Source organism: Anolis sagrei, chromosome Y (assembly GCF_037176765.1).
Source record: "Anolis sagrei isolate rAnoSag1 chromosome Y, rAnoSag1.mat, whole genome shotgun sequence".
Classification (NCBI taxonomy): Eukaryota; Metazoa; Chordata; class Lepidosauria; order Squamata; family Dactyloidae; genus Anolis; species Anolis sagrei.
In genome coordinates this window covers 9,596,618-9,609,695 of record NC_090035.1, presented here as the reverse complement: position 1 = coordinate 9,609,695, position 13,078 = coordinate 9,596,618, and positions in this window count along the sequence as shown.

The window sequence follows — 13,078 nt, the reverse complement described above, 5'->3', positions numbered from 1 at the left end:
AGCATGAGCTCCCACTATTAGCCCCAGCTTCTGCCAACCTAGTGGTTTGAAAACATGCAAATGTGAGTAGATCAATAGGTACCACTCCAGCGGGAAGGTCATTTCCATTTCTGCTTCTCCACAGAGCAATTTGGATCCCTATCCATTTGTGGTTACCCATGCTACCATGTGAGTAGATAAAGGATGGCAAAACATCAAAAACATCCGGGCATCCCCTGGGCAACGTCCTTGCAGATGGCCAATTCTCTCACACCAGAAGTGACTTGCAGTTTCTCAAGTCGATTCTGACATGACCAAAAAAAAAAGCAGTAGTTACTGCTCTGGCGGGAAGGTAATGGGACTCCACACAGTCATGCTGGCCACATGACTTTGGAGGTATCTATGGACAACGCCAACTCTTCGGCTTTGAAATTGAGATGAGCACCAATCCCCAGAGTCAGACACAACTGGACTTAATGTCAGGGGAAAACCCTTACCTTTATTTTAAACAACCCCCCTGCTTAAGCGATGCCTAATTTCTCTACTCACAGCTCCAACTGTTTTCGAACTGCATAGGTGGACAGTAAGCTGGGCTGAAGGTCGAGTGCTCACCCGGACCTGGGCTCGAACTCCCAACCTTTTGGTTGGGAAAGCTCTATTACTGCTGGTGATTAACCGGCTGTGCTAAAGCCCGGCCCTGAGCTTTTAAATAAAATTGCCATTGTAATTTTATTGTAGTCATGTCACAAATATTTAATTGTTTTTTAATTTTGTATTTACCTTTTTTTTTACATGTTTGTAAGTTATTGTTAACTGCCTTGAGTCCCTATGGAGAGAGAGACAGGATAGAAATAAATTTCATTGAACAAACAAATAAAAAAATTAAGGCTCGTAAGTATCAATTTTTGCTTTGGAACCAACCATAGGTCTGCACTTTGTTTCAAGTTCAAGGTGCATTGGTTTTATTTGGCATGGCCAAAGCTTCTTTTAAATTCATGAACATTATTATTTCGTGTCAAAAGCACTGCATACATATGTATAAAACTAATAAAAATAGAAGGAGCACAAGTGGCTAAATAATTTTTGATCAAAACCGCGCAACAGCGACTGCATTGTCCGTAGCTTTAAACAATTCTTCCTCTGCACATAAGGCAGGGCATTGTGGGCAAGCATACAGATGCGGAGTTGTTTGTTCTGCTCCACAGTTGCACAAGGTGGAGGATTCTTCTCCGTAGTACCATTTTGCAAGGTTGTCTTTCGAACTGCCCACTCCACTTCTGAGTCTGCTCAGGGACTTCCAAGTTGCCAGTTCTTGGTTTGCCCCTGGAGGAAAACCCTCCGGGGGGGGGGGGGGGATCCAATGATGAGGGTTGAATGAAAAGTAATGCCTCCGCTTTCCGTTATTTCGGTTTGGATGGGAATATTTTAATAAACCAAATGCAGAAATAATCCTTAGAATCTGCTCTTTAACTACCACTATTCCCTTTTTGACATAATCACCAGACAACTGGATACTTTTCTGCCAACAATGAACAGGTTTTTGGAAGCCATCACGGAAGAAGTCGACACTCTTTTTCCGCCACCCATTGTGCACAGATCTTCCAATAGCCAAGCAAAGCAATAATGTGACCCACTTATTCTTGTGAAATGACAATTATGCTTGAAATTTCTCTCTGAGTGATACGACAATCGTCCTGAATCAATTTGTCAACCTTTTGCTTGTGAAACTCAGTGGTTGCTGTCACGGGATGTCCAACTTTTTTTTTGTCATGCAAGTCAGATGTTCCCACCTCAACATCTTTAAACTTACTCGCCCAACGACGCACAGTACTCACATCAACACAATCACAGTACTCACATCAACACAACACAAACACAAACAGCTTGGATTCTCTGATGAAGCTCCTTTGGGGTGACACTTTCTACTGTCAATAATTCAATGACTGCACGTTGCTTAAGTCGCATTGACAGACTGTCTGTGCAGGGTTTCATACTTCACACTTTAACAACACAACCGTTCAATGCTAAGGCTTCCCACCAAAATGGAACTGTAGAGGAGAGTCTACTGAACAAGCCAGTACCTGCCACATACCAGTACTGCCATCTGTTGAGGAGTTACAAAGGTGGAGTCATTACTTTTCATTCAACCCTCGTAAGATTGCCTGATTTAGCTGCCCACTGGCATGCTCTTGCTGTTGCTGGGAGAACGTTAGAAGGAGTGGTGGTTCTCGTGAAGCTTTTCCTTGATCTGAGTTGTCATGTTGCCAGGGATCTATCTTGTTTAGGTAGAGATTAATCAAACTCCCAGTTTTAACAAACAGTTTAATTAAAACACAAAGCTAGCACACAGCTACGGAATAAACAAAAACTGATAGCAAAAATAACTTCGTAGTCAAAAGGGTCTAGTCCAATGGTTCTCAACCTGTGGGTCCCCAGATGTTTTGGCCTACAACTCCCAGAAATCTCAGTCAATTACCAGCTGTTAGGATTTCTGGGAGTTGAAGGCCAAAACATCTGGGGACCCCAGGTTGAGAACCACTGGTCTAGTCCAATGGTCAAATGCCGAGAGTTCAATAAACAAAGAGTCTATAACGTAGTCAAAAGCCAGTCCAAAAGTTCAAGGTTCCAGGATTCCAAGATTACAGGAGACAGGTCAGGATACCGAAAAATCCAACACTTGGGGGGAAAACCAGCAGTATTCCAACACCAAAATGTAACATATACTTTTCTCCCAAAGATCAGTGCCAAGGATAGCTCCTTATATCCAGAAACACCCAGCTGCAACCCATCTGTTGCATACCTCCACCCTTAATTGCTTTCACGCATGAACTCTTACTTACAGATTACTAAACCCTTTACATCAGTGGTTCTCAACCTGGGGTCCCCAGATGTTTTTGGCCTACAACTCCCAGAAATCCCAGCCAGTCTACCAGCTGTTAGGACTTCTGGGAGTTGAAGGCCAAAAACATCTGGGGACCCCAGGTTGAGAACCACTGCTTTACATTAACCCTTCCATAACCAAGCACCATCAACTGCAGAACATATGACATGAGTCTACTGGGAGGGGACTGATAGCCATGCAATGGGTGGCTTTCACAGTGTTCAACCTTATTTCACTCACAGTTAGCAGCAACTTCCTGTTGCACATGGGGGGGGGGGGTATTTCTCTCACAGCTAGCAGCACATTGGGGGGGGGGGGGGCAATGCCAGCTATCTTATAAATCACAAGCAAAGTGTCCTGCACTTGAATTTGGGCTTGATTCTTATCCTCATTGGCTCTGCATGCATCGATGCATGGTCAGAAAGTTGGACCATGACTTCGGCAAAGGGGTCGGGGGCCTCGTAACGCTCAGCCTTCTCCGCCGCATGGCTCCAGCGTAATTAAATAGGACGCACCGTTCTAAATGGTTAATTATGGTTTACCATGGCAATAATCCCTTAAAATCGGTCATTAGCACGCTTAAGGACTATTCTGTATGTGACATATTCTAATGAGTTAGCGTAGTTAACGAGTGATTTGTTAGAGCCATAATCCACTCAAAGCACCACCTCAGGGTTGTTAACCAACAAATAGTGGCTCTCTGCACAACCATCTGCAGCACCGAAGGATGATGGGAGGGATAATTGTGAAGAAAGCCAGAAAGAAGATGCTGAGGGGGGTCACTCAGTCGGTCCAGAAATTGAGTATTCCTTAACAGTGGCATGTAAACCCCGCCTGCAGAATTGACTCTGACATTCAGATCAGGCCAAACGCATCCCACGGTGGTTCTGTTTTGCCACTCTTCATGCTAAAATCTTTTATTTCAATCCCCGCTTGACAGCTGGAACAGAGTGAATTTGACATAACTTTATGGGCAGGTTTATTAAATCCACGCCGGAAAGACTTGAGAGAAAAGGGAGATGCTACCTGGGGATCATTTATCAACCTGCCCGTTCCAACGCTGCTGACATGCCCGGTTATATTATTTCATTTTCTCATTCCTCTCTCCCATTTTTTTTTTTGGCAAAAGAAACATAAAATTCCCATAATCTTAGAAAAAGGAGCTGTCATTTCAAAAAGCACAACAGTGTTTTTAAGTAGCGATGTTTGCCAACCATGGAATAGGACTCTGCCACAAATGTCCATGAAGCAATCACATAAGACTTCAGGGTTGCGAGACATAAGTCATCTTGCCTTCCAACATTTCCTCAGATGGAAACTGAGACCACGTGGTCAAGATGGCAAAAATTATTAATTAGGAAGTCACACAAGCTAGAAAGGTTGCAGCAGTTTGCTTTTGCCTGAGCCTATTGGGAAGGGCAAGATCTATACGGCTCCGGCCCAGCTTACTTGTCCGAACGTATCTCCCTCTATGTTCCACTGGGCCGGCCACGTTGTCCGGATGCCTGACCACCGTCTCCCAAAGCAGTTGCTCTACTCTGAACTTAAGAACGGAAAACGGAACGTTGGTGGACAGGAAAAGAGATTTAAAGATGGGCTCAAAGCCAACCTTAAAAACTCTGGCATAGACACTGAGAACTGGGAAGCCCTGGCCCTTGAGCGCTCCAGTTGGAGGTCAGCTGTGACCAGCAGTGCTGCAGAATTTGAAGAGGCACAAATGGAGGGTGAAAGAGAAAAACCTGCCAAGAGGAAAGCACGTCAAGCCAACCCCAACCGGGATCGCCTTCCACCTGGAAACCAATGCCCTCACTGCGGAAGAAGATGCAGAGCAAGAATAGGGCTCCACAGCCACATACGGACCCACAGGGAAACCCATGATGGAAGACCATCTTACTCGTCCAATGAGGGATCACCTAAGTAATTTAAGATCCACTGGGGAGGCCCTGCTCTCAGTCCCATCAGCCTTGCAAACACATCTGATGGGGACGAGGGGCAGTGCCTTCTCAGTGGTGACCCCCCGCTTGTGGAATTTGTTGCCCAGCGAGATTAGATTAGCGTCCTCTCTCCTTTCCTTTAGGAAAAAACTGAAATCATGGTTTTGGAACCAGGCTTGTGGCTAGCAGGCACAACGGCACATTGGACATTGAACTGGACCATATGATTATTATGATAATGAAAACGGCTGAATGACTGCATAATTAATGTTATTTGTATTGTCGAAGGCTTTCATGGCCGGAATCACTGGGTTGTTGTAGGTTTTTTCAGGCTATATGGCCATGTTCTAGAGGCATTCTCTCCTGACATTTCGCCTGCATCTATGGCAAGCATCCTCAGAGGTAGTGAGGTCTGTTGGAACTAGGAAAAAGGGTTTATATATCTGTGGAAAGACCAGGGTGGGACAAAGAACTATTGTCTGCTGGAGCTAGGTGGTTAGTTGAAACATTCACTGAGAAGAGTGGGGTAGAAACATTGTAAATAAATAATAAATAATAACCTTCTCCTGCCCTCTCCCTACATTTGCACTCCAAACTCCTATATTGATGCTGTCATTCTGTGCCTTCAAATCATTTCCAACTCATGGTAACTCTATAGCAGTGTTTCTCAACCTTCCTAATGCCGCAACCCCTTAATACAGTTCCTGATGTTGTGGTGACCCCCAACCATAAACTTATTTTCATTGCCACTTCATTACTGTAATTTTGCTACTGTTATGAATTGTTATGTAAATATCAGATAGGCAGGATGTATTTTCACTCACTTGACCAAATTTGGCACAAATACTCGATATGCCCAAATTTGAATACTGGTGAGGCGGATTGATTTTGTCATTTGAGAGTTGAAGTTTCTAGGATTTATAGTTCACCTACAATCAAAGAGCATTCTGAACTCCGCCAATAATGGAATTGAACCAAACTTAGTACTTAGAACTCCCATGAGCAACAGAAAATACTGGAAGGTTTTGGTGGGCATTGACCTTGAGTTTTGGAGTTGGAGTTCACCTACATCCTGAGAGCACTGTGGACTCAAACAATGATGGATCTGGACCAAACTTGGCACTGATGCCAAAATGTGAACACTGGTAGAGTTTTGGGAAGATAGACATTTGAGAGTAGTAGTTGCTTGGATTTATAGTTCACCTACCACCAAAAAGCATTCTGAACGCCACCAACGATGAAATTGAACCAAACTTGGCACACAGAATTCCACTGAACCACAGAAAATACTGGAAAGATTTGGTCGGCATTGACCTTGAGTTTTGGAGTTGTAGTTCACCTACATTCTGAGAGACACAAACCATGATGGATCTGGACCAAACTTGGCACGAATACTCAATATGCCCAAATGTGAACACTGGTAGAGTTTGGGGAAAATAGACCTTGACATTTGGGAGTTGACATTGCTGGGATTTATAGTTCACCTACAATCAAAGAGTATTCTGAACCATACCAACGATAGAATTAGGCCAAATTTCCCACACAGAACCCTCATCACCAACAGAATAAATAAAAATACTGTATTTTCTAATGGTCGTTGGTGACCCCCCCCCCCCAAGAGTCCCAACCCCAAAGTTGAGAAACACTGCTGTATGGCCAACCCTGATCTCCACAGTTATATCCCATTGCTCAAATCACTGCACCATGTTGGCTCTTGCTAACAAATATATATTTGCCATTTATGAAGAAAGAAAGAATTGAAGCCGGACAGTAGAAAAATAGAGGGATTAGAGTCAAAGGTCTGATGGTTCCCCGGCCTTCTTGCAGAAGACAGACAGACTTGATCCATTAGCCATGGTCTCTTGCACAACTCCATTGAATAGAACATGATCCGTGCACGGTCTGCTCCTGGGGACGTCAGCAGCCAATCCAATAGAGGTAATTGCGCCAAGCTTTGGGAGGGGAGCGAGGGGTGGAGAATGGCCTTCTCAATCCCTGCAGGCAATCAACCTGCTCCCTGAAGCATGAGAAGCAATTGCCCTTATTATTTTAAGCTGGCGTCCCAGCCAACGTTGTTGCTAATGGTCATAAAATTACCCAGCCCTTATTTAAACCCAGCTCTTCTCGGCGTCGAGATAACCTCCCCATGGGCTGTGGGCAGCCTGCCAGGCAAGGAGGAAAGGGAGAGGAGAAACTGGGAGGCCTGGGAGAATGATGTGTTGGTGGGTGAGAAGGCTCCACAGCCCACACAAGCCAAGGAGAAACTGAGTGCCTTGAAATGTGAACACAGAGAGCAAGACTAATGGGGACGCACGTAATCAATTAACCAGAAACTTCAAAAAAGGGACCTGGGTAAAACAGGTAAAATAGCTATGTCAATAAACACTACCTGGGCAATGGAGAACCCCACATTTCGTAGAAGACACTGCTTTGCATATAATATATGAAGAGGGGGGTGTCAGAAATGTTAAAAATTAATTAGTAATTTGTATTGTCGAAGGCTTTCATGGCCGGAATCACTGGGTTGTTGTAGGTTTTTCCGGGCTATATGGCCATGTTCTAGAGGCATTTTCTCCTGACGTTTCGCCTGCATCTATGGTAAGCATCCTCAGAGGTAGTGAGGTGCTTGCCATAGATGCAGGCGAAACGTCAGGAGAAAATGCCTCTAGAACATGGCCATATAGCCCGGAAAAATCTACAACCCAGTAATTAGTAATTTTTAATTATAAAAGGATGAGTCAAGCACTGGAAAGGGTTAAACGGATGCAATGACTCCACAAAAGCTGCAATTCAACATATGCCAGTGTGAGGTAGGCCTCAGTGTGAGGAAGGTCTCAGTGTTAGCAGACCTCAGAGAGAGAGGCCTCAATGTGAGGAAGGCCTCAGTGGGAGAAAGTCCTCAGTGTAAAGTAGGCCTCAGTGTTAGTAGGCCTCAGTTTGAGAAGACCTGGTGTGAGAAGTTCTGGTGAGAGGAAGCCCCAGGTTGAAGGCCTCGTGTGAAGCTCCAGTGTGAAGGCTGTGTGTAAAAATAATTCAAAAAAATTGTTGGAGAGGGTGTCAAGAACCAGGAACATACATACATATGTGGTGGCAATGTAAATAAGTAAATAATTTTTGGGGGAAAGTATTTAGAGAAATAGAAGATATAATGAATATGAAAATTGAGAAAAGCCCTAGTACAGCTTTATTATCATTATATAACAATATACAATTGAAAAAGGAGGATAAAGAAGTGATAACAAACTTATTAACAATAGCAAGATTGCTTATAGCAAGGAATTGGAAAAAAGAAATAAATATACAAATAGAAGAGTGGTACAAGGAAGTATGAAAACTGGCAATAAATGATAAGCTTACATGTATATTAAAAGTTTAAAAAGGTATATGGAAACAAAGTGATTTTAATGTTGTATGGGGAAAATTTGTTGTAAATGGTTTAAAAAACAAAGAAGGAAAGTTACCGTCACAAGAAGAATTGAAATTTTGGACAGACGATATGTAAAAGTTGTGGCTTGATATGGGGGGAGGGGAGCACAGTGGTGGGAAAAAAGGGGGAAAATGCTTAAGCAGAATAATAAGATTATACGTTAAAGAGTGTGTTGAATAATATGTAACTGCTATAACCAAACACATAACAAATGTAATAACTATGATAAAACAATAAAAAAAAATTTAAAAAGTAAAGTTCGGTGTGAGAAGAGGCTCTGTGAAAGCAAAGCTGTTTATCTGCATGAGAAAGTAGCCCAGCGTGGAAGCAAAGAGGAAGTATAAATATATTGTTGAAGGCTTTCATGGCCGGAATCCATGGGTTGTTGTAGGTTTTTCTGGGCTATATGGCTATGTTCTGGAGGCAATTTTTCTCCTGACGTTTCGCCTGCATCTATGGCAAGCATCCTCAGAGGTAATAAGGTTTACCTCTGAGGATGCTTGCCATAGATGCAGGCGAAACGTCAGGAGAAAAATTGCCTCCAGAACATGGCCATATAGCCCGGAAAAACCTACAACAACCTGAAGTATAAATAACTTTATTTGTGTTGTAGAAACCTTGTTCTTGTAAATAGTGCAACCATATTATTTTGCTATAAAGGAAATCCTCCTATGGAAGAGATAACATTGGTCTGTGTGTTTTTGTTCTTTCTATCACCTGTGAGTACTGGTGCTGTGTCACGCTGCTGCTAATAAGTTACTCTGCTATATATTTATGAGGAGGGTCTTTTGTTAATAAGCCCACTTGCCCAACAGGGATTTGAATTCAGCATGGGGGACTTTTATAGCCTGGAGAGGCATCTATCTCTTCTTTCAAGCTGCTTCTGCATCTAGTGCTCCTACCATGATGATGGGGCTTCCAAAAACTACAATGTTTGTCAAGAGAAAATATTAATATCTTTATATGAATTATCTGGAGTAGCCTTATCTTGACTCAGACAACCAACTCACCTGCTGTATTACTGTCTGCTCTGAGAGGTCTTGCAGATTCAGGATCACAAGTGGAGCTCTTCCTCAGAGTTGCTGGGCTCCAACTGCAGAAGGACAGAACAGACCCTGGTATTTTTCATGGAAAGCATGCACAAAGGTATGAAAATGCATAAACACATTAAGCTGCTTTATATATCCATCCAACCCAGTACTGACTACTCTTCCCAGACAGAATCCATGCCTTTGTCATCTCCTTCTAACTTGAAATGGCAGAAATTGATCTTGAAATCATCTAGATCCCAAACACACACTTTGTTCAAAAGGTGGGCAACTTCTTTCCACCTGAGAACCCAATGCAATTTCAGAATTTTCTCTAGGGCCACATCCCAGGGGTCAAAGTTGGGACCTTCTAGATACCAACATGTTTTAAGCTCTAAGCTCTTACTGTCAATAAACGAAGCAGTAGGAGAAACTTTGCTGCCCTGATGGATCTCCTTCTCTGGGGGTTTGAAGCAGAAACTGGATAGACATCTGATAGGGGTGCTTTGAGTATGTTTGTTTCTGTGTAGCAAAGGGTTGGACTGGATAGCCTCAGCGTCTCTTCTAACTCTGTGATGCTATGGTAATTACGAGGGTTGAATGAAAAGTAATGCCTCCACCAGATGGCAGTACTGGTATATGGCAGGTACTGGCTTGCTCAGTAGACTCTCCTCTACAGTTCCATTTCGGCCAGAAGCCTTAGCATTGAACGGTTGTGTTGTTAAAGTGCGAAGTATGGAACCTTGCACAGACAGTTGGTCAACCACCGAGTTTCACAAGCAAAAGGTTGACAGATTGATTCAGGATGATCATTGTATCACTCAGAGAGAAATTTCAAGCACAATCGGCATTTCACAAGAACACGTGGGTCACATTATTGCTTTGTTTGGCTATTGGAAGGTCTGTGCACGATGGATACCTAGGATGCTGACGCTTGAAATGAAAGCGCACAGACTCCTTCCGTGACGGCTTCAGAAACCTTGTTCTTCGTTGGCAGAAATGTATCCAATTGTCTGGTGATTATGTGGAAAAGTGAATAGTGGTAGTTAAAGAGCACATTCTAAGGATTATTTCTGCATTTGATTTATTAAAATATTCCCATCCAAACCCAAGTAACACAGGTGGAGGTACTACTTTTCATTCAACTCTCAGACATCCTTTTAGAACCCATACAAAAGCAGGGGAACCCATACAAAAGCAGAGGAACGGTCAACTATGATGTGGCCATCTGAGGATCCCTAGGTGGTCCAAACTAGGATCTGGGAAGGCCAGATTTGGACCAAAGCTTGAGAGATCAGGACCCCTGGAGGGGGGGGGGATAGCAAGGGGGCGTCTGAGGGGTCACCAAAGACCATCAGAAAACACAGTATTTTCTGTTGGTCATGGGTCATGATTAGTTCTGGGTGGCAATTTTGAGCAGTTCTATCGTTGGTAGAGTTCAGAATGCTCTTTGATTGTAGGTGGACTATAAATCCCAGCAACTACAACTCCCAAATGTCAATTCTATTTTTCCCAAACTCTACCAGTGTTCACATCTGGACATATTGAGTACTCATGCCAAGTTTGGTCCATATCCATCATTGTTTGAGTCCAGTGATCTCTGGATGTAGGTGAATTACAACTCCAAAACTCAAGGTCAATTCACACCAAACCCTTCCAGTATTTTCTGTTACAGCTCTTTTCCATGGGAGGTGAGAATACCTAAAGTGGCTTGTGAGTCCATCATGAGGTTTGGCTACACAACTTCTGGTGAAATAAATGGGAGCAGCAGAAAGCACAACTGCTTCTGTGAGGTTCACAACTCCCCCAAGCATCCAGAGCTCGATATTATCAGAATCGTTTCCCGCTTTCCTGTCTTTAATGCTATCAAAATGATTCTACTTGGTGCAGTCACTTACCTCCCTGTGTTTCATAGCAGGGATGGCTCACTTTACAGGTTGTTTCAATCTTAAACTCCATTTAGATGCTGTTGGATGTGTTCCCAAATCCTTCCCTATGGGGAAACACAGTGAAAGGGGAAGAAGCTCCTGGAAATGAAATTCTTAAAAAAAGCCACTGAGCTCAGTCACAGATTTCTATAAATTTTGCAACAGGCTTCTGCTGTTCCATTAAAAAAAATGGGGAGGAGGGGAGAGGAAAGTGCTTCCAAGCTCCGCGTGAGCCCAGAAGGCCCTCGTTCAAAACAGAAGAAACGAGATATTCAGATGATATTTTTAGACATTTCTGTTAAAGCGATTTGGACGTAAGCCACATAGACGCACAGCTTTCCCCGACGAGGAAAGGGGAGGATTTGAGCAGAAATAATACCAAAAAGGGAAAAGCCGGTCTCTTGTTTGCACCAGGTGCTGTTTGCTACTTGGAAAACATCAGACGCATGTAAGTACTGTTGCAGTTAAATTCCAATCTGCTGCAAAAGCAGAAGGCTTCACCAGATGAGCCTAGTTTGCTCAGAAGCAAGGCTTGCAAAGCACCCACCGTTTCCATCCAGAGCGTCAGTGAAATACTTATTTGCCAGTCTGCAGGCTTGGATTCGAACCCAGTGGATGCCAGACAAGCGGGAATGCTGCCCCACTTGAATAGCTGGATAGTTCCACTTTGTTACTTGTGACCACTGTTGCAAGCAGACACCGCTTTCATTCACCCTCGTTCTCAGCTATTTACTAGGCTTGGGCAGTTTCGTTCGTTAATTTCATAATTTGTTATTAATTCGTATTTAAATTAGCTTACGATCCAATATTGAGCCATGCAGGAATAGTGTGAGGAGTAAATTAGATTCGAAACAATTTTTTCAATTTATTTCATAATTGTTTCGTTATTATTTCGTTATTATTTCGTAATTATTTCGTAATTATTTTGTAATTATTTTTGCATGTCTGGTGCAAGTTTTATAGTTGCTGTTTGTTTTATCACACCAACAGTCAACAACAGAGGGAGAGGGAAGCGTCAGAAGTTCCCCCTGTCCCATTTGGAGGTTTTTTTTAGCATATTGCGCAATCGCGTCCGCCATTAACGAATCGATTCGTAATTATACGAAATTTTGTAAATTTCGAAAATTTTAAAAGGAAAATTTCGGAATTCTTTTAAAAAACGAAACGCAATGGACCCCTAAAAACGAAACAAGTTTAGAAACAAGTTTTTCCATTGTTACCCAGGCCTACTATTTACTTATTGTATCAGAAGCAAACTGAGAGTACCGTTGTAATGTATTTAAAAAACACAAAGTTTTAAAAACTTGGCATTATGCTAAATGTCCTTTGAGGCTGACCACTTGGAGTGCCTCTGGTGTTGCCACAAGAAGGTCCTCCATTGTGCATGTGGCAGGGCTCAGGTGTTGTGACTCAGCTTGACTCTGAGTCTGAAGCTGAGCTCTTTGGGCCTTCTGAGCCAGAATTCCTACAGGATGATGGGTTACAGATTTCTGTACATGCTTCAGACAGGGCTGACGATGGGGCTGCTGAAGGAGAAACAGAAGTCAGTTCCCAGGGGAAAGGAATGTTAGTGAGACTGATAACGAGAGTGAATTCCCACACGGCCAGGTGGAGACGTCTTTTCCTCCCCACAGCTGGACCAAGATAAGGGGTTACATAGCCTTGAAGATAATTAATTAATGAGCAGGCAAGATTGTCTGCAATTAAGTCTCCGGAGAAGCACTCGCTTGGCTAGCAAGCGAGAAGCCAAGGGTGCCAAAGGTCATTGCAATGCGTTCATGTCTGCAAAGGGTATTTAGCCTTATAGCTGACAAGCAGGGGTTGTCAGTCCAATGTAGCTTTTCCCATGCAAACTTCTGTGGATTAACTTTGGCTTTTAGCAGTATGCTTCTAGCTTCCTG